General features: G+C 55.4%; 1 long non-coding RNA gene across 1 annotated transcript in view; it reads right to left on the minus strand.

The window, feature by feature from the left end:
• Positions 1–14,801, minus strand: part of LOC309817006 — a 48,251-nt gene extending 33,450 nt beyond the window's left edge. Inside the window, exon 1 of the long non-coding RNA XR_014296084.1 lies at positions 14,702–14,801. This is a non-coding gene — a long non-coding RNA (uncharacterized lncRNA). The remainder of the gene's footprint in view (positions 1–14,701) is intronic.
• Between the last annotated feature and the right edge of the window lie 6,520 nt (positions 14,802–21,321).

Consider the following 21,321-nt stretch of genomic DNA (forward strand, 5'->3'; position numbering starts at 1 on the left):
AACATCAGACACCAAGAAGATGAAACACTTTGGAATTAACCTAACAAGTGTGCAGAAGTCATTATTGGGACAATTAAAGAAATGTGAGTACAAATTGCAGATTAGAGAACACCTAGTATTGTATCGAGGTTAACATCCCGATTTTGACTTATGCTTCGGTCGTAGGAGAATGAACGCCCATGTTTAGGAAACACACCCCTGGAATATTTAGGGTTGAGGGGGGCACCATTATGCAACTTAATCTCTGAAGACAAACATAGGAAACTGACTTTTGGGTGATCTGGGAGAAAGGAATGCAGGATTCACTGACCTATTTTTGCAACTTTTCTCTAAATGTGAGATCATTTCACAATAAAAAGTTAAAGAACTGAAATATAAATGCCACGCTTTATGACCTGGCACTTCCTTGCAGGAACTTGGGTCACACTTGTGCCTGTGAGCACAGCTTCTACGAAGAGCTTCTCTGTTATGTCCAGACTTTCTACTGCCTTCTAACATCACTAAGTTATGTCCGTCCACACGGCGGTTCCTTACATCCACCAAAGGGCTGGGCAGGTGGAGACAACCCCCCACACAAAGATCACAGAAGGTGCAGAAGGGTGTGTGTGTGGAGGGCTCTGTGCACACAGAGTGTCCCCAGGACACCGAGAAACGTGGGGTGGCCATCTCTCGGGGAGGAACTTGGAGCACTGGGGTGGGGAAAAAAATTCATGTTTCAGTACATATCCCTAAAAATTAAATATTTTAAAACTTAAATAATTTTGATACTGTCAAATACAAAATGGTACAGCCGGAACCCTGCTATGGGTTGAATTGTGTCCCCAAAAATAGATGCTGACATCCTGACCCACAACATCTCAGAATGGGACCTTGTCTGGAAACAGGGTCTTTGCAGATGTAGTTAGTTAAGATGAGGTCTTAGTGGAGCAGGGCAGCCCTAATCCGCTAAGACTGGTGGCCTTCTAGGAGGAGGAGGCAAGACACAGCCATATGAAGACGGAGACGGATGGGGGATGCGTCCAAAGGCCGGGACGCCAAGGGTTGCAGGCAGCACTAGATGCTGGAAGAGGCAGGAGAAGCCTCCCCTGGAGCCTCAGAGGGAGCGGCCTGATCTGATTTCTGGCCTCCAGACAGTTAGGGGACACACTTCTGTGGTTTGAAGCCCCAAGCCTGTGTGATAGGCAGTCCTGGGAAAAGTAACACAGACCCTGAAAGCAAACAGGCCTGAGCCCAAGGTGCAAACATCAGCCCATCAGCCAGCCTGCAAGCTCCGGCCCAGGAGCAAGGACACCCACTCCCTGGTCGGTCCCTGTCACAGGATGTAGACTTGGCCCCACTGCTGTAGCCAGAAACCACCTCCGGCTTGTCAAGTGCAAACGTGGGCTCTTTCAAATGCTAATTGGGATGCATAGGGGGCCCCCAAAAGGAAAAGAAATAATGGGCAAAGCAGGGCCCTAAAGGAGCTGTGAGGGGAGAGGAGGGACGGGAGGCAGACAGGAAGCAAGGACACGGCAGACAGGGGGTCTGCACACACTGTGCCGCGTCTGTGCGCCACCCGAGGGGGTGGGGTCCGGACCAGAGAGCAGCGGGGGGGGGGCGGCGACAAAGAGCCCAGCAGAAGGTCTAGTGACCGCAGTGTCCGGCACAGGTAGGAACTCAGCCACACCAACATTTGCAGGGCGAGCCCAGGTGACCAGCACTGCTAAGCAGAGTTGTGTCCACCAAGAGAGGACTTTGTCAGCCCCGGGTGTCACTGGGGGCGTCCACTCACCGGAGGAGCCAGGCAGGGCCCCGCTTCACACGCAGATGCAGGAGCAGGTGCCGCGGCCAACACGCCTCACCCTGGTTCCTCATTAGTGTCCTAGCTGTGCCAACACGCTCACACACATACACACATGTGCACACGCACACCCCAGCTTTGAGGAGCCCTTCTGCCTCCTTATTCACTTACTCCCAGACCAGCTTTGCCCTTTCTAGATGGGACGGAACAAGGCAGGCATCCTCACTAGGGACAGGAGCCACAGAGCAGGCATCCACAGCCGCAGGGCTGGGAGCGGTTACGCCGGAGGACCGAGAACAGAGACAAGTGCTCTGACCAGCAGGACTGGGATTCCGCTGTTGAGGTAGCGAGTCACTCACACACACACAGGCAGAAATTCGAGGGAGGCCGTGGAGTTGGGTGGAATCGGGAGGCATATGGGTGTGAACTCAGTTTCAATCCAAGTGGCTACAGACCAAAGTGCACAAACGTGTGTGTGCACGTTCACGTGTTCCTTAGCTCCGTCCAAGAGCATCTAGAGTACTTTCCAAATCCTACCTCTCACTGAAAGGCACCAGGCTCTGCAGAGTGGCCACGTCCAGGGCTGGGCGGGGACAGCAGAGCCTGAACACCTTCAGTCCAGAGAGTAAGGATAGACCCACAAAGAGGGGCTCCCACCAGCCAAGGCCCAGACTCTGGGGCAGGAGCATGAAATAGGACATTGAATGAATGAATGAATGAATGGAGAGTCCAACAAGGAGCAAGACCTTTGAGGTTCTAAGGTTATGGCGGGGGAAAGAGGCATGGAGGACACGGTGCTGATGGACCATCACAGTGAACACTGCCAGAAACAAGCCACATGGAAATCATGCCCTCCCAATCCTGCATAGGTGAAAACGCGTGAATCCCCAGTCCTGAAGCAACATCAGACAGACCCAAACTGAGGTCCCCACGAGGCCATGGTCCCTGCTCTTCAAAAGCTGAAGGTCACCAAGTCCAGACAGAGGGGACAGAGATGTTCACATGCTGGCCTGTCCTCCAGGCCCACCATGCATCAAGACTGACACAGGGTCCACCCAGGTGGGCTTGGGGCGTGCTGACTTGTCATAGCGTCTTCCCTTCCCAAAAGACTCTACAGCACAGATTAGCTTTTATGTTGAATTTGCTGTGGTTTTTCCCTAAGAACTTGGTGACCCTCCCGCGGCACAGAGACCTCCCAGAATCCAGGGGGCAGGACCCAGAGGGAAGACCTCAAGGACTTTTTGCTCCAGGCAAGACCTCTGCTCTCAGATGGCGGGCGCGGGAGGTCTTCCTTCGGAGCAAGTTCCTCCCTCCCAGGGGTGCAGCCAGAGCCACAGCTCTGGGCCAGGGCCAGGGTCAGCTCTTGGCCAGGGCCAGGGTCAGCTCTCAGGGAGAAGGCCTTTCCTTTCTCCCCAGCCATCTGACCTACCCCAAATGGGCACCCCTCACAGTGTTTTCTAGGAAGCCATTTCTCCATCCCCTGGTCCCCTGCGGCATCGAATGGGACCCCTGAGGCACTGTCACCCTCACTATGGCCGGGGCAGGGGTGGGGTGGGGGGACAAAGAACCTGGTGTGCTTTCTGGGCCGGTGACAATGAAAGCAGACCTCCCCTAAACCCGATGGCCCGCTCGGCCCCTCTGCCTGTGGGGACTCACCCCACGTGGCCCAAGCTGGGGCTCCAGGCAGCAGCGCCTGCTGGTGAAGCTGCAGCTCCTCCTCCAGAGTGCCCCCCAGGCCCATCCTGCCTGCTCCCCACAGCTGCCTGGGGCAAGCTCACTGCTTCTCTTCTCTGTGTGTATTTTCTCTGGAGCCCGACCCATGGGCTTTTCTACATTCTCTTTGAGATAAAAATCAAAAACAAATCTTTAAAGACCATCTCCAAAAACCACAGAATGGCTGGAATTAAATAAAAATAAAGCTTGTGGTTTTCCTTTCAGGAACTTCCTGCTTATCTGAAATGCACAGAGTCAGCAGCACCTCAGAGCCCGGACGGAGGTTCCCGGGGCCTCAGCCTTGGGATGGGGTCATCCCAGCAGGTGACTGGCCACCCTGTCCCGGTGTGCATCACGGGAGGGGGACAGTGGCCAGACCTGCTGGCCTAATGCCAATGTACACGTGTGTGCAGTCCACGTGGGGGCTGAAGAGTGTCCCCAAATATCCACATCCACCCTGATCTGTGCCCAGACTGTTCTGTGTTCTCTTATGAGACGGTTGGTCATGTGTGGGCACAGAATAATAGCTCGGGAAGACAAAGTTTAAAAGACTCAAGGGTCCTAGAGATGAGGCCACACATGCAGGGCCATGGGGAAGCCCCCGAGTGGAAGCAGGAGCCGGGAGAGGCCTAGGAGAGCCTTTATCAGTTCCGGGGGCGCTGGGGTTGTCCCCAGCTGTCTGGTCCCTCTTCCTAGGTGATTAAGGGCAAGGGGGAATGTTGGCACCGTGTGTGAGAGGTGGATAAAGAGGTGGTGTGGGGTCTGGAAGCAAAAGGTTTCTTAAGATGTCAAGACATCACAAGGTACAGAAAATTGTAAAACATGATGAATACAACCTGAATATCAGGTTATGACATTATTTGGAAACAGACGTAATAAAGTGAAGGATCTTTAAGATGAGATCATCCTGGATCAGGGTGGCCCTCAATCCAACGACTGGAGTCCTGACAGAGGAGAAACCACGCGAAGATGGAGGCAGAGGCTGGAGTGATGCGGCCACAGCCCAGGGACACCTGGTGCCCCAGAGGCTGGACAAGCCCAGAAGGATCCTCTCCCTTCCAGCCCCCGAGAGCCTCCAGAGGCAGCGCAGCCCTGAGACACCTGAATCTCTGATTCAGGCTCCAGACTGCAAGAAAACCAGTGTTGCCTCAGGCCCCCAGTTGGTGGTGATTTGTTGTTCCCTGAATCCGCGGTCCCAGAAACATTCCAAGGGATTTCAGCATCATCTTGAAACAGCCTTGAGAAACCAATAAAACTGTCCATTAAACTTTCCTTTCAGCTGCCAAGAGAGCACCTTTGGGACGACATTAAAATCTGGGGGGCAGGAGGACGGAAAGGATGCTTTTTGGTGGGTGCTGTTAGTCTGCCGAAACTGGCACCACAGAAGGAGAATCGGGACGTTTTCACCTGGAAAGCCTGTCGTTTATGACCAGGTCCTTCTGACCGCGTCCCAGACCACAGGTTCCTCCCAGGCTCCGGGTAACACATACTGGGATCCACCCACGTCTGAATACAGCACAAAAGTCTCCCTTGCTGCAAGTGGAGAGCTTTCCCACACGATTAATTTAAGATGCTGGGACACATGGGGGCGAGGCATCTGAAACCTGCTCAAGATCTCTGCTGAATTCCAAGTGGAATTTATGCGTATCTACTGATTGCCAGGAACAGATCCATCACACTAACAAGTGCAGTCCTTAACAGCACTCACACACACCTAGTGGCAAGGAACAGAACTGCAGGAACACAGGTGAAAAGGAGAATCCGGCAGCTTTAGAAGCAGTCTTGTGCTCTTCACAAAATTCCCACCTGTACCTGTCTCTCCCTACCCTGAAGGTCACTCCCTTAGAATGTATATTCCGCGCAGCCTCATCAGCCAGGAAGACTTTGTCATACCTTCTAATCCACAGCTAGTAGTGTGAAATAAAAATGAGTTTTATTTTTAGAAAATTTTCCAAATGCAAAACATAACGTAAAATTTAACGTGATTTTTCTTTCAGGCCATATTGTCTCAAAATCCTGACAGAGCCTCCTAGAGGTGGGGGCCGGGTACCCATCTGAAAATCACTCTTCTGGAAAAACTGACTTAATGATCATGAAAAGATATGGACTGCTTCCCTTGCGTGTCATCCTTGCGCAGGGGCCGTGCTAATCTCTGTATCGTTCCAGTTTTAGGGCATGTGGTGCTGAAGCCAACACCATGTGGAATTTAAACCGACACGCGCATGAATAACGCCGATGTCCGTGCCCCCTGTAACCAACAACCGCCTTAGGGGGCTTCCCCAATGGTGTTTCATCACCTCCTCCAGACCGATCCAAGTCTTAGTTTTTGTGCAGAATAATCTTTCTTCCTTGTATTGATGTGGGAAGAAATAATAGTTGTTTTCACAATTCACCATCCATACACGGTAACAGAAGACAGTTGCCTATCAGAACACAGCTTTGCTAAAAGTGGCTGGTTGGGAGGCAAACTCCTAATTGTACTTGGACGGGACAGTGGGTTAACTTTGCCAAGAAGGAGAGTTTGGAAGAGAAAAGAAGAGACAGACAAGGAATCAGATTAATTTCTTTTGTGCAGCAAAGTATTCTATCAGCTTACGGCTATAAAGTTCTAACAACTAACAAGCTTTACTGAAGAGAAAAAAGAAACCACACGCTGGCCAACATGGAGCCCAAGGCCCAAAGCTGTCTTAGACTTGAAGAGATTGGAGCAAAAGCAAAGTCACTCGTGAAACAAAAGCAGAGAGGCTCAAGGGGAGCTGCACACATCAGTATTTTCAACGAATAAACATCCGCAGGCACCTGTTTGCTGGGAACCAAGAGAGAAGAGCAAAGACTTTAGAAAAAAGCAGGGAGTGAGGCGCGGGCCATGGGGACTAAAAGTCATCTAATTTTATCTGGCTTCTTTCCAACGGTAAAATCTAATCCATCATTTTCTCTGGGTGAAAGCTCTTAATGAAAATTTAGAGAGTGCAACTGAAATTTAGAATTCTCCAGGGATTCTGCTGGGAAGATGTCTAACAGTCACACAAAACTCGCCGCAGCCAAACCTGCCAAGAGAACAGACCACATGGGAAGCCGTGGGGCTGTACCGTGGCTCCCGGACCTCCGTGCCCCTCACCACCACAGGAAACATCCTCCTCCTGCCAGGGAGGAGGGGGTGGCTCCTCCAAGACCCCAGTTTAAAGCCCTCAGCTGGTGAAACCCTGTGGGAAGGGCCGGATGGAGAGAGGCAGCCTCTCAGCACCACACACTTGCACGCTTGACACCATCCCCTACTGTCCTTACTCGGACGGATGGGGAAGGAGTCTCACTGGTCTCCCTCGTGCAACCATCACACCTGTCTAGTTCCAGACTTTTCCATCACCCAAAATTGAAACCCCACACCCATTAGCAGTCACTCCCCAACCCCTCCCCCAGCCCCTGGCACCTGCTGATCTGTTTCTGTCTCTCAATTTACCTGTTCTGGATGTTTCACACACAAGTGAACTCATGTCATGTATGTGGCCCTTTCTGTCTGGGCTCTTTCACTTAGAATAATGGTTTCAAGGTTCATCCACATTGTACTGTGTCAGCACTTCATTCCTTTTTACAGCTGGATGATGCCCCCTTGTACAGATGACCACATTCTGTTTATCCATCATTCGTCAATGGACACGGGCTGTTTCCACCTTACGGCTGCAGTGATTGTGCAGGAATGACCGTGGGCAGGCAGGTATCTGCTCAGGTGCCTGTTTTCAATTCTCTTGGGTGTGCACCCAGGAGTGGAGTTGCTGGGTCACCTGGTAACTCTGTGCTTAACCTTCTGAGGAACCTCCAGCCTGTTTCCCACAGCGGCTACACTGTTTTACATCCCCACCAGCCATGCACGAGGGTTCCAATTTCTCCACATCTACGCCAGCACTTGTCATTTTGCATTTTTATTATAACCACCAGACAGGGGGCAAATGGTATCTCGTGGTGGTTCTGATTTGCATTTTGCCAAGTATCTTTTCAGGTGCTTGTTGGCCATCTACCTATCTTCTCTGGGGAAGTGCATTTTTTAATGGGGTTGTCTTTCTCCTGTTTCCACTCGCCTTTCTGTAGCCCTGTATGTAGGAGGCTTGGGCGTGCAGGGTCCTGGTACTCACGTGAGGCTTGCAGGGTCGTCCAGCATGCCCTCCAGTACACAGGCTGTGACCTTTGGTCAATGTTTGGACACAGGAGGAGGGGTGATCTCAGCCTTTTAATGATCTCCTGGGTGTTCCCTTGTTAAGGATCTTTGATCAAAGGACATTATCATCCAGTATATTTTATATTTTATTTTCTCCTGGGAAGAAATGGATCCCAGTTATCCCAGAGCATAAGGAATGACCCAGAGGTCAGGTTGACACCTCAAGCAGAGTAACGTAAGACAGCAGCCAGGGCTTCCACACCATTGAAACCCAAGCCCACTGCCACCTTCAATCCCAGAGAGGGTTTGAAGAACCAAAATTCAACTGAAAAAGCCAGAAAACACGTAGCGATACCAGATGTCACCATTAAGCTTACAAGAGTGACAAATAATTTTTCTACCACTTCAAAGTTGTGTCACCACGTCCATTCCCTGCACCACGAGCTCAGTATCCCCTTAATTATCCGCCTTTGATAAACAGGCAATTCGGATTTGTTTCCACAAAAGCAGGGCCCACGTAAAATTCTCAACAGATGTACTCCAAGCACACGCGATGCGAGAGCAGTGTTAAAGCATTTTGCATCTTAACTCTCTACGCTCTGGAGCGTCTCGCCCTGAAAAACCAGCATGATTTAAGGGAGCTCCCCGAAATTCAGAAAATATGTTCTTCTGTATCTACATGAAAATACGGGCATGACCTCTCACACTTGCAACCTGAACATTAGGTTTCCAGTGATAAACATTCTAAATCATCTCAGCAAACCTCCGCCCAGCACATCTGCACCTGGTTAGGGTGTGGCTTCCAGAAGGAGGGGCAGATGTCCTGCACGCAGGTTGCTCCTAGCTCCTCCTGAGGGCAGAGGTCACCAGAGCTGGCTGAGGCCCAGTGGCTCCCGTTGGCTCAGGTGATGGAGCCAATGGACTCGCCGTTCTCTCTGAGGGCCAAGGAGATGACAAGTTCAGGGTACGGTGGGAGCACACAGCAAATCCCCCTTTTGTTTCCTATGTGGGACATTTTGAACCGAATTTAAACCAAACACAGGAAAAAGCTAAAATTTTTTTCAGTTTTCTGACACGTGTAGTCCCCAAGACGATGACACATCGCCCGCCCTGTAGAAGGCACGCCCCTCCCTTCTCTACAACCCTTGCCTGCCTTCCTGGGACCTCTCTTCTCACTCACCTTCCTGCCTGACAATGTTTTGTTTCTGATGAAAAGCCATCATTTGTCTGCCTAGGGGATCAATCTCCATCTTCCCACTCATTCTGGTGAGTTTTTGAGCATGATGTCACACATAAGGGGAGGAGGGGCAGTCCCGGCTCCTGCCCTCACAGCCCCATGCCCCCTCCACCCCCATCGCCTCACCCTACCTCCATGTCTGGCCAAGTTACGGAGCCTCTGTGGTGAAGGAGGCTGTAAGGTAGGAAATACCTTTTCCTTTACCCTCTCAGGTTCAGTAACTGACGTGCGTGTAACTGACGAGTGTGGACTAAACTGACAAAAGATTTAACAGAAGAAAAAAGTTCATTCGTATGTATATGGGAGCCAAGAAAAGTAGCTGGCTCAGTAAATGGTTTCAATTAGATGTTTATATACCTAATTTAATAGGGGAAAGGGAGCCGGGAGAAAAGCCTTCCTACAGGAAAAACAAGTCTCTTTAGGAAAGACAAATGGGTTTTAAGAGAACAATCGAAACATAAGAAGGTATGCGGGGCTTCCCTGGTGGCGCAGTGGTTGAGAGTCCACCTGCCGATGCAGGAGACACGGGTTCGTGCCCTGGTCCGGGAAGATCCCACGTGCCGCAGAGCGGCTGGGCCCGTGAGCCATGGTCGCTGAGCCTGCACGTCCGGAGCCTGTGCTCCGCAACGGGAGAGGCCACAGCAGTGAGAGGCCTGCGTACCGGGCAAAAAAAAAAGAAGGTATGTGATAATGTCCCTGAGAAGGCACCTGGGATAGGATTTATTCACAGTATCTCCCCTGGGAGCAGACAGGCCCGACAGAAGGAATTTACAGCAGCCTTATTTCCCAGAAGTTGCTCTTATTCAGATGAGGGATGCTCCAAAAAGGCCTCTTTCTGCATCTATTGATTCTCGAATGCCTTCAGCTCAAAATAAACCTCAGGCCAAGGTGCTATATTTTGGCGTGGCATATCCTGATCCCCTTCACGGTCCTTAACCACACGTTTGCCCTGTCACCCAGCGATGACCAAGTCCCCGGGCTCAGCAGGACTCGCTGCCGCACAGGCTCCACCTGCTCTTTCCTCCAAGACCAGGCCCAGCGGATCTTTTAAGGGCCACTCAATCTCCCACATGAGGGTGATTAGAACACCCAGTGAAGAAGGAACCAAGAAGGGAGTGTGGCCCCCACGGCAGCCTGGGAGCCCATTGTGGAGCAGAGAGGAACCGTGTCAGGTCCTTTTACTCCAGGAAGCCGGTGACAGAGGTGAGGAAGTGGGTGGCCGGACATGCCAGAGCCTCCCCCAACCCAGGCCGAGCCAGTGGCCCACGGTCCACGATACCCTAAGTACAGGTCACAAGAACACCCTCTGACAGAGACTCTTCAGCTGGCTGCTTCCTGGAACCCTGGCTATACCGATGCTGCTGAGCGGCTTGGATAAGCATCCTGCTCACATGCGCTGCCTCCCCATCACCTCCAGCATCCCGTCTCTCCAGGGTTTACTCTTCCAGTGAAACCACGGTTGTGTTTAGAGCCTCTGATAAAGTTTTGCAACAATAACAAAAGACAAGATTTCTGTCCTGATACATCAGATATTCTTCCACTTGGAATAAGATGAATAAATTCCCCTCCCCTTCCAAAATAAATAAAGACACAAGCATTCTTAAATTCCTACACAAGACATGTGCTTGGAAATGCCTGAGACCCAAATATTTTGTCAATTCAGTATGTACTGGGGCACCAAAAAAGACCAAGCAGCGAGTCCTTTTATGATCCTCTAAATTATGTTTTGACTTTTGAGTTTATAGACATCTTGTTTGTTTTTACACGGGACCCACTATATTCCTTCATATGTGTTTCTTTTCTAATATGAGAAAAACTAAGGAGATGAAGTGGAATGTTATTACATTACAGTCCCACATGTTTCCACAGTCAAAGTCAGGTGTTTGGAAAGAATGGAGCTAGAACTGGTTCTATGGGATGGCGGTCTGGCATCCTCTAGATGAGTCCCAGCAGTTAGCAGTAGCTCCAGGACCTGGTTCAGTCAAGGCTGAAAGGTCCATCATCATCATCATCACCAACATCATCATCACCATCATCAAAATCATTATCACCATCATCATCACCAACATCATCATCACTATCATGATCATCATCACCATCACCACCATGATCATCACCACCATCATCACCACGATCATCACCACCACCATCATCATCGTCATCACCAACATCATCAAAATCACCTTGGGGGCTTCCCTGGTGGTGCAGTGGTTGAGAGTCCGCCTGCCGATGCAGGGGACATGGGTTCGTGCCTTGGTCCAGGAAGATCCCACATGCCGCAGAGTGGCTGGGCCCGTGAGCCATGGCCGCTGAGCCTGAGCTTCCGGAGCCTGTGCTCCGCAACGGGAGAGGCCTCAACAGTGAGAGGCCTGCGTACCGCAAAAAAAAAAAAAAAGAACATTTATGAAAAGCCAGGAGCCTCCATCCTCACTCAGCATCCTCACTCATTAAGGACATGTCAGTGGAGAGTGGAGCCAAACATTCTTGTTCTAGGAAGGAAACAGGCTTTTCCACAAACCAGTTGTCACCAGGACAATGAGAGGTAAGGCCCAGACTGCCATACGGTTCCAGGCTGCTCCCACCCCAAGTGCCGGGAAGGTGACAGGGACAGCCTGGAGTGGGGCCCCCACCTCCCAATCCAGCCCAATCCACTCAGCCCAGAGTATCCGCCAGCCCCTACAGTCACCACCTCATCAGTGCACACACCCATGCTCCCCATCACCCCTCCTGCCTGCTCCCTGTGGAGCCTGGCCCTCAGCAGGAGCTGGTCACCCATGACTAGCACCATCGGGGGCCTCAGAGCCTCATGGGGATCCTGAGGGGCAAAGCAGGTGAAAGCAGTGGCTCAAGGCCCCGAGGCCAGAGTGAGGCCTCCCAGAAAAGCCAAAGGGGGAGTCTGAGGAGGCGACAGCCTGAACTCACAATCCCATTAGCTCACCTGAGAGCAGGCCCAGCGGGGAGACAGCAGGCTGGCTGCCCACTGGATCCAGGGAACGTGGGCTGAGCTGGGAGGACATGTGCTCCCCGACAGAGCTCAGCCACCAGGACCAAGGAGCCCCTCACCAAAGCAGAGCCTCGGCTCCCCCTGAGATGAGGCCTCAGACCGGGGGGGCTGCAGGGCTCCTCACCAGCTGCTCCACCAGATGCTCCACCAGATGCTCAAGGGTATTGGGCCTCCATCTCCCTCAGCCCTGCTTTGCTGTTGCTGCTTCTATGACACCACATGCTCTCCTGGCCCCGGGCTGCCATCCCCTCAGGCTCTCACCCCTTCCCTCTCTCTTTCTCCCTTTGAGGAGGACAGGAAGGACCCTGTTCAGTGCCTCTAGCCCCTCTCAATCTTAGGGGACGGAAGCAAGACATACAGAAAGGTCGTGGTCCAAGGCGCAGTCACCATCTCTCTGCCTAACCATGAGAAAAACATCTGACAAACGCCAGTTGAGGGGCACCCTACGAAATCCCTGACCAGCACACCTCAGAATGGTCAAGGCCATCAAAACTAAGCCAGAGGGGCTTCCCTGGTGGCGCAGTGGTTGAGAATCTGCCTGCTAATGCAGGGGACACGGGTTCGAGCCCTGGTCTGGGAGGATCCCACATGCCGCGGAGCAACTAGGCCCGTGAGCCATGGCCGCTGAGCCTGCACGGCTGGAGCCTGTGCTCCGCAACAAGAGAGGCTGCGACAGTGAGAGGCCCGTGCACCGTGATGAAGAGTGGCCCCCGCTTGCCACAACTAGAGAAAGCCCTCGCACAGAAACGAAGACCAAACACAGCAAAAATAAATAAATAAATAAATAAACTCCTACCCCCAAAACTAAGCTAGAGACCCTATCCCAGAGGAGCCCAGGAGATGTGAGGACCACACATCACAGGGGCCTGGCATAGGAAGAGGATGCTACTTAACACTGTGTTGGCGTTGGTTCATAACTGTGATGAGTGCACCTCATGAGCGCAGAGGTTAGTGACGGGGCGTGTGCAGGGCAGGGGACACACAGGGACTCTGTCCTTCCTGCTCAGTTTTTCTGTAAACCTAAATCTGCTCTAAAAAAGTTTTAATTAAGTCTATAATTAATTTTTTTAAGTAGCAAGATGTCCCCACAATCACAGCAGCCCAGTCTCTCCAGAGACCCCGAAAGGTGAAAGGACCAGGACCCTCACAATCACCCAGTCTCTGACACAGACGGTGTCCTCTGGGAATCTCAAATATCTGGGCCTCAGCAAGACTGACAGGCAGAGTAACCTTGATTACAAATCAGATTTCCACAAGCTCACTTCTCCTCATAAAATTATACTAAATATTTTATGACGGACCCTCCTTATCTTCAACAAAAGGAATCAAAAAGCAGCAAATCAGTGGGGACAGAACACCAGAAAGGGCGTGAGTCAACCACACGTGGTTCGCGAGGTGGGTCCAGGGTCATATGTTCTCACCCCTGACCTCTTGAAAGGGTACAGTGGGATATTCCAGAGGCTATGTACCTGACAGGCAAAGTCGGAACCGACTCAGCAGAAGCAGAGCCAAGAATGCAGCTCCTTTAAGAGATCTGCACAAACGTAAAACGATGGGGAAATAATGCTGTTTTTCTTTAAAACGTGATGTTTACATGTAGTGGATTTATTAAGGAGAGTTAAGAGGTCCTGGGACCGAATTTGAAAGCTAGGTCCGGTGTTTGCAACGTAGGGAGGTGATTGCATGGGCCTGTGGCTCCACCTAGTGCCAGGCAGGGGACACGGGTGGCCCAGCCAGCTGAGGATGGAGCCACCTGACACCACCATACAAAGTCGTGGAGATTCAGGAGGTGTCTTTTTGGGATTCAGGTGAATGTAACATGAAACTCTGTCCTGGCAGGGCTGCTGGGACCCTCCTCCACGATGCAGCTCCACAGACCTCGGCACAAGACCGGCTCAGAGCCTCCAGACACCACGGGGAGCACTCTCACCATGCCATTGATGCATTTGCCCGTTAGAGATGGACCCCCCAGAAAGTGAGACTTGGCTACCTGCACAACCCAGGCCCTGCCCAGGACCAGGCCATGGGGCTCAAGGAGGGGGGGGGCTGTGGAGGAACAAGGAGAGGCGGCCTCCAAGTTAGAACTCAGGGACTCACCAAGATAGGGTGGCAGTGGGGCCCCCCGTGGGTGTTGAGCAGCACCCCTAGCCTCCACCACCCAAACGCCACAACTACTCCCAGTGGGAGCCGCCATCTACACCCTAGCAGACAGTGGTGGGGCAAGATTGGATGTGGATCCCAGGAGACCAGCTTCACAGGTGTGCAAAAGGTCACGGCTCCTTTGCTGTGCCTTGATTCACCAAATTTTGTCTCCAACCCGTCCCTCCCCCTCCCTGCAAGCCTGCCCTACTTGCCGTCCAAGCCACAGGCCACCGGGACAGCGCCCCAAGTCCTTAACTGACTCATGCTGGAATACAAGCTTTGTCCACTGTCACCTGTCTTCCCAGCCTGTTTTACACAAAACTGCCTGGTGTCCACTCCATGACACACCTCAAAACGCACCTGGAACAATAATTAAGTAGCTAACTCAGGTTTCCAGAACAGCCCTTTAGGAGGGAGGGAGGGTGTCCCTCGAGAGGGGCAACGTGGGGAGGGGAGACTTGAGAGGGAGGACCTGAGGAAGGGTCCTGAGAGGGGGGACATGGTTGGGGGGACCTGAGACGGAGGACCTGAGAGGGGGGACATGGGTCAGGCAGAGGCACCCTGCCGGCTCTGTCGCCTGACTCTAACATCGCCCCTTTTTTCACGGAGTCCCGCGGCCAGTCACGCTCACCAATGCCGCCGTGGGAGTGTCCGGCCCCCTCAAAGGTCACCTACCATAACTTGACAGGAGCCTGGGAAGCCACATCAAGGGAACACCTGAGAGTTACAGACGTGACAACACCAGCTCCCTCCACGCCACACTTCCGCCCTGAGGACGCCATCGCCCGGCTCCAAGATGGCTGTGCCACGCACGGCGTCGTACCACAGAGGCCCCGCCCCTCAAACGGAGGGCCGGCCCTCTGAACGCCCCGCCCCCTCCGCGCTTCGACCCGGAAGGGATCTCCCAAGGCGGCACCGAGCTTCCAGTGCCACAGGCAGTTGAAAAAAGGGCCGCGGCGGGGATCGCGCACTTGCCCAGGGTTTGGCGGCCCGGAACCTCCTGCAAGGCCTTCCCTCGCGGAGCCGTACAGTACTTTCTTCATGATAAACACCCCACGTTAACACCAGGAAGAGCGCCGGAAACCTTTGTTTGGCTCAAGCTTTCTAGATAAATGGGCCGTCAGCCTCCGTGCTAGGAGTCCTCGTCCAGTAAGGACTTTTGATAACGACATCTGTCGCGTGGGGTTTCCTGCCGAAATCCCGGCCGTGAGGGGAAACCCACTGACCCTGCTCTACGGTCCTGGCGGCCGAGGGGCCAGAGCCCCGCGGTGCGTGGGCTCCTCCCGAAGCCAAGAGCAGATTCGTCCTGGGTGAACCCGAGCAGCGAGCTTGGCACACCCTGGGGCCGTGAGCGTGGGGAGCGCCCGGCGGGTGTGCCCTCGGCGCCGCTCCCGCCCATCTCCACCCCGCCAGCTCCGCTGTCCAGTTCGCGCTCCCAAGGAGCTCCTTGCGTGGACTCCCGTTGGCTTTGTCCTCTCCCGTGTCACATGACAGACACTCCCCCCCCTCCCCGGGAGATTTAATTCCAGGGGTGGGAGGGGTGTCTGGATCCCTCTAACTCTAGTGTCTGCCTCTGAGGCTTCAAGTTCTGCACCCCATCTGGCCAGAGCAGTCTGCACAGACTGCATCCCGCGGTGGCAGACACGGCCCAGGGGAGGGAGCCCCACGCTGGACCTGGGAGGGGTGAACGTCCACAGTCCCCATGGAGACCTCACCCCCTGGCACAGGACAGGGGTCCTTTCTGGGAAGAGAGCTTTGTGATAGTTGAGGGTGCCCATTCAGTCACTTGCACTGTGCAGTCACCAGAGCTTCTGCAGCTTCTGATGAAATGAGCAGATGGCCAGGGATTCCAGGTGTTTGAGGGAAGTCACTAAATGAAGGACACAACACCCACAGAGAGGGTGGGACCTGGGCAAGCCCCAGAGTCTCAGTTTCCTGCTCAGCACAGGGGCCAGTTCATCAGACCCACCCTAGACGGCGAGTACTGCTGGACATTGTCCTTGCCTTGGGAGGCGGCCCCTGCCTGACAGAGGTGTCTCCTCCCTTTGCTTTTGTGGAAAACCTCTGGGCACTGAAATTGTTTCTAGGAGGCCTCTTTCATCCACCCCCACGTTGTGGTCGTATTGCTTGGGACTAGAAGCACACGTGCTGAAGGTGCAAGTCCCACTGCGCTTGGCCACTGGCCCAAGGGCAGCGGGCGGGGGCCGGGGGGGGCTGATAGGCTGGTCTGCACCTGTTTCCTCTGTGAGGCAGCAGAGGTGAACTGCTCCTGGAAGTGGCCCACTGCGCTGGGCCAGCCTTGCTCCATCTTGTCAGGGGGTGCGTGTGTGGGGTCAGCTGTGAGACAGAGTGCGGGGGGCCCTCCACATGCCCCCAGCCCCACTCGCGTAGCTGCACGCTGCCGCTGCCCCATGCTCAGGTAGAATTCTCTGCAGTGCTGCACAGACCTGGGGGGTGCAAGTCAGAGGGAAGGCTGAGAGCCACGCCCAGGCCTTTGTGAGAACGCACTGGTGGCCCGATGTGTGCGTCTGCCCCACTCACCCACCTTCGTGGTGCATGGCCCTTTGGGGGTGCAGACCGGTAGACTCACCAGCAATGCACAGGACCACTGAGTGGCATCGGCCTCATCAGGAGGGGACCTTCATGGCCTGTGGGCACTGGAGTGTTCGGTGCTTAGGCGGGTGCAGGCCCGGGGCCTGTTCCTGAGCCTCGGAGTCCTGAGATACAGACCATGTGCGTCTTCCTGTTCCACATGCTGGCAGGAGCCAGCATTATAGGAGGACTGGAGCGGGCAGGGAAGATGGAGTCACCTGTGGAGCACAGAGCCGTTAGAATAAACCACTTAACCGCAGTCACTTCCCTGAGACTTTATGGCTCAGACCTTGTGCCGACTAGAGCCCATGATTCCCTGGAATCATTTGTTGTATATTTTGCACACATTGAGTCTAACAGCTTAAATTATTTTTGAAAATCGTTTTCAAACATTCAAAGATTATCCAAGAACTACCTAGTTTTTTGTGAGCTCTGTTTAACTGGGTGAAATAAAGCTTCTTTGGTATCTTCCAGTCCCCGTGTTCGCCTCTGCTGGTTTTGTTTCCAGGGTCAGGAAACAAGTAGGCACATCCCCCGGGGCCACTGTCACTGTGCCTCAGGAGGGGGTCAGCCTGTTGTAACACCAAGGGTCCCACACCCACCCTGGGACGGAGTGCTGTCAGGCCGGGCCCCCGCCAGGCCTGGGTCCTGCAGCGTGGAACACTTGTCTTTTAGTTTCCTCACTGGAGGCCAGGCCAGTTGTATGTAGGGTCTGACCTCCCCAAGGTCTGAAGCGAAGCTGCAGACACAGGGGAGGTGGTCTCACTCAGGCCTCATCACGCCTGCACGTGGGGCCGGATCTGCCCAGGCAGGGCACTCCATTGCTGGGGCACCATGTGGAAGAGAGCCCTGGTCTCAGGAGGACCCTGAGCAGGGAGCTGACAACAGCCTGGGTGGCCACGCTGGGTCACCAGAATGCCCAGAAGGGACCAGGTGAGAGGCCGGCCTCAGCTCTGGCCCCGCCCAGCAAGGCCACGGGTTGGAGTGGCATTGGGACAGCACCAGGCTGCAGGTCCCATCTGGTGGGGGCGTATCCTGCCCCTGCTCCCTGAGCCCTCCTTGGGGACCCTGCCCAGAATGGGTCAGAGCACCCCATACACACCACTGTCTGATTCTTCCTGAGCACTAAACCCAGCACAAGGGGGACCCTGCCTCAGGGTCTCACTTCACCTCCCCCCATGCCCACCCTGTCCCCAGGAGCCCAGCCCACACCCCCGCCCCAGTCAGGAGCCCTGCAGGTGTGGGGCCTGGAGCAGCCATTTCTAGGCCAGTCAGGAGCCCTGTTGGTTCTCACCAGCAGCCCAATTACTGGAGATAATTTCAGAAAGGCTGCTGGTCTCCCTGGATCTGCTCTGGGCAACTGCAAGGTAGGTCAGCTGGAGCACAAGCCATCACTGCTTCTGGAACGTCCTCCTCCCACTGCAAATCACTGGGCCTTTGCTCATTCCAGACCCACCCGGTACCCCTGGGGTGTCTAGGGTTCACAAGTGCAGCCTCCCAGGAAAGTGAGAAATAGGAGTTGCTGGGTCCCCCAACTCTCACCAAGGACAGGAGCTTCACAGGCTCACATGAGCAGGCATGCGTCAGCTTGACCACCACGTGGAGTTTTGGCCTCTGCCACATGGGGCCACCAGGGTCAGCACAGGGACCACTTCTGAACCCTGAGGGTCCACAGGGCAGCAGGTGTGACCAGCACTCATAGACAGGAAACAGCACCTCAGAGCAGGAGTGCAGACCCTGCGCCCCCACACAGCTCCCTCCTGCAGGCCAAGCTCCCGCCATCCTGATGACATGACGATGCCCAGGTATGTTCAAGTGTCATCACTAGGCCTGTGTGCAGCTCTAAGGCTGATTTCAGCTGTGGTCACAGTGGAGTTCTCTGATCCACAGAGGAGAGATCAAACAGCGCCCGCAATGCAGGCCCCAGAGCAGACCACAGGGGCCATGCCCTGCCGGGTCACACCAGGGCATCTCCCAGAGGACTCTCAGGACGCTGTTGGGCCAGAACCTGGTCCTGGGTTCCCTGTTCTGCCCACACCCGCAAGGGAAAGGTGTGGCTGGTGGCAGGCCGTGGCTGGTGGCAGGCCCTGGCTGGCCTGGGTCTCGGTCTAAATCTTGAGCCAGTTCTGGGGGCTGACTCGACACCCTGCCCCGTGCCCCGACCCCTTGTGAGCTGGGCCCCCAGCCACAGGAGATCCCCAGGTAGCCCAAGCAACACAGTGCACGCCCAGTCACAGGGCACCCAAGGGGCCAGGCAGGGGGGAGGAGTGAGGCCAGCATTGCCAGCCATCTGCCCTGAGGAGGACGCTGGCACCCTTGGCTCTAAGCCCCCCAACCCTCATAAATCCATAATAAAAATAATCCCTGCTTTTCCTAACATGCCCCAGTTCCCGAAGTGCCTCCTGATCCGTCATCACACTGATGTGCCAGAGGGGCCGGGGAGGCGCAGCTGACCTTGTTTTATGCAATCACAACAGGGAGGGCCCAGAACCCAAGGCAGGCAGGGAACACCCCCTACCCTGTCCTGCCTTCTGAGTGGGCGCAGAGTCAGCCAGGGGAGGCTGCAGGAGCACCTGCCGAGGGTCTGGCCCCCGCTGCCCTGGGGAGCTGTGGGGTCTGGCCTCCGAAGGGATTGGTTGGTGAGCTGGGCCCTGCCACCCACCATAGCTGCCCAGTCTGCCTGCCTCTGGCCTGGGAACGCAGGGCAGGGGCCGGAGCAGGAAGCAACTCCACCCAGGCCCAGGTGGCCTGGCCAGAACAGGCTCACACTGTGGTGGGTCAGCTCTGGGCCTATCAGTGGACACTGCTGAAGCCCCACGGGGATGTAGCATCTTGACCCCATCCTTGCTATTCCCACCTGGCCTGGTGACTCCAGCCCATGAGAGGCAGCAGGGGCTGTGGTACAACCTAACAGCTGATGGTCTTTGGTGCTGCACAACGTGACAGCCCAGGAGCCCATCCAGCCCAGTGGGAGGACACGTCATCCAGGGCCAGAGCTGACCCCACACTGCTCCCTGATGCATCTGCCACCCTCAGCTGGTGCCCCAGCAATGGAGTGCCCTGCCTGGGGCTGGCAGAATGTGCCTGATGAAGCCAGATGCCCAGGGTCAACCCAGCCCTGAGGAGGGAGGGCAGAGTGGGGGCGGTGCCAGGGCCTGGCCCAGGTGGCAGGAGTAGGCGGGGCACCTGCCTGGGCTCTGCCCGCCTGTGTGCCCGGCTCACTCGTCCATCACTTCGCCCTCGCCATCACTTGGCCCTTGTCATCTTTGCCCTAGCGGTCACCGTCCAAGGTAGGTCTGGTGAACTGGCCCCTTGTGCTGAGCAGGAAACCGAAGCCTGGGGCTCTGGGGCTTGCCCAGGTACCATTGGGCTGACCTGGACCACCCTAACCCCCGAGGCACCCTTGCCTGTCCGTCTTCGGGCGAGGGCAGCCGCCCTGCGTGTCGCAACGGGCCGGCCTGACCGGTGGAGAGGACCCCTCCGTCCGCGGGCTGGCTGCGTGGGGAGATGCGTCCGTGCGCCGTGCGCGCCGCCCGCAGTGCCCGCCGAGCCAGCGCCGTGCGCCGAGGCCGGGGGCGCGCAGGTCGGGCGGCGGCGGCTGCGGCTGCGGCGGCTGCGCGCAGGTAGGGCTGGCGGAGACGGGGGAGGGGGCTGCGGACCGGGCTGCTACCGCCCCCAGCCTGGGAGGCCCCCGCCCACGTGACTCTCTGAGAACCTGAGCCGCCGGGTGGGGTGCTGGAACTCGGGGTCTCTAGGAGGGAGCCCCTGCTCGCCCCCCTGGCTGCCCCTGAGAGGTCCCCCTACTCCCCCGGCTCTCACCCTCGCTCCTGGCTGACCCTCCCAGGAGCTCCCTCCACGGCCTGAGGCAGGCGAGGTCACAATCCTGGCAGGACCTGCCCACACTTCCCAGGTCGAGGAAGTCGGTTCTCTGGCTCCCAGCCTCAGTGATGAGGGCAGGGGATGGGGGACAGCAAGGGGCTCCCTGGACCCCTTGAGTAGGCTGCAGCAGGGGAGACAAGGTGCGACCTGCCCTCACTTGACCGCAGCTGGCCGGGCCTCCTGAGAGGTCTGAACCTGTGGCTGTGACGGGCGGGCCGTGACAGGCGGGCCCACCCTACCCCACCCCACCCCCACCCTCAGAGACGGGGCCAGGGGCTTGTAGGCAGTTCAGAGGAGACACTGGGCAGTGGGAGGCGTCAGGGGTTCCAAGTCTTGGACCAGCTGCTCAGCCTGGGACCCCAAAATCCCCAGCACTTGCCCCCAGCCCCCTGGCCAGAGATGCAAATAGCAGCCTCACTCTCCTGGCCCCTGGATTAACCTGCCCTCGGGGTGGGCTTTGCCCATGCAAAGCACGGGGAGGGTATGGGTGTGTGTGTCAGGGTCCCACCCGTGACATGATAGGTTTCTGCTACCAGGAGTAGAAAGTGGGTCTTGCAGGTGGAGGGTCAGGGGACCTGTCCTGTTCTGCTATTCCCCAGCACGGGGACATTAACCCACTTTCTCCAACCCAGAGGCCCAGCCTTGGTGAGGCTTTGCTGGTGGGTAGGGGTGGAAAGTTTTCTCTACAGTTAATTAGCCCCATGGGAAGTGGGAGGCAGGCACGCAGGGCCTCATTAGTGGGGCCTCAGCTCCAGCCCTGTACCCTGGTGAGTGGCATGGGCTGTGGGGACCTCCCTAAGCAGTGAGCTGGTGTCAGTGTGATA

The sequence above is a fragment of the Mesoplodon mirus genome, assembly GCF_964341445.2.
Source record: "Mesoplodon mirus genome assembly, chromosome: 15".
NCBI lineage: Eukaryota > Metazoa > Chordata > Mammalia > Artiodactyla > Ziphiidae > Mesoplodon > Mesoplodon mirus.